Here is a 1103-nt window from a genome sequence, read left to right on the forward strand (position 1 = left end):
TGCCACTGCAGGGGAAAATCAAGTAACAGATACGAAAATGACTAAGTGTGCCTATGGGCTGCAGGCTGTCCACTGCTGGACTAGACATAGATTTGGAAAAAGAAACATAATCCTAGGCCCACTACAAAATATGTCATATGTGGGCACAGGAAGAGCAGAGTAAGAAGAAACATTAATGAACATTACAGCCTAAAATGTCCAAAGTTACTATCCAATCAGATTTGAATGTTTAAATATGTATACATACAAGTTATAAAACTATCTTGCTTTACTTCATATTCTTTTCGGTGTGCTAGTAACAGTGTCAAACCCAAGTCACACCAGAAGTAAAGGGACCAGGAACAACTGAGTACTCCAAGGCTAATCAACAAGCAGCAATGTGGATGTTTTTGACATCTAAAGGTTTCTATACAGTGACAATGACCAATTTGTTATCTGTACACCTACAGAAAACGTTGGATGTGTATTTATTTCCAGATGTCATCTTAAAAAATTAAATTGAATTGTTACAATTTGAAGCTAAATGTGATTTGTTTTGTTTTATTAGAAAAAATATTCAAGCAAAGTCTACAATCATCGGTCAATTAAGAATGACTTACAAGAACATGAGACAGTAAAATAAAAATACAGGTACAAACTCTATGTCTGAAACACTTCTATTTGGCAATGTTATAACAAACCAAAATTTAAAAGAAACAAAGGAGATTGCAGAGTACTTCGCAGGTATAGAATAAAACAAATGATGAAGTGCTTAAGCAAAGGAAAAAAAGATTAAGAACACACTGCTTTTCTTCTTTTGAAAATAGATTCCGTTTGCTACGAGCACATCAGCCACGTGTCCATTCCAGATGTTGGTCTCTCTATTGCATTGCTTTCCTCTTGTCCCTTCACGTCCATTGACTCACTCCTGTGTGTCCTTCTGCTTACCCCCTGCTTTCACTCCCACACATGCTCTGTTCACTTCAATGCTCAGTACCTTCTCTGTGTGTGGTTTCTCTTTTTTAAACAAAAGAGAAATGATCTATGCATCATGGAACCTTTCCCATTTTGGAACCAAAGGTTTAGTTTTATATTTTTGTCTATCTTTCTTTAAAAAATTTTCA

The sequence above is a fragment of the Peromyscus leucopus genome, chromosome 3 (assembly GCF_004664715.2).
Source record: "Peromyscus leucopus breed LL Stock chromosome 3, UCI_PerLeu_2.1, whole genome shotgun sequence".
NCBI classification, from domain to species: Eukaryota; Metazoa; Chordata; class Mammalia; order Rodentia; family Cricetidae; genus Peromyscus; species Peromyscus leucopus.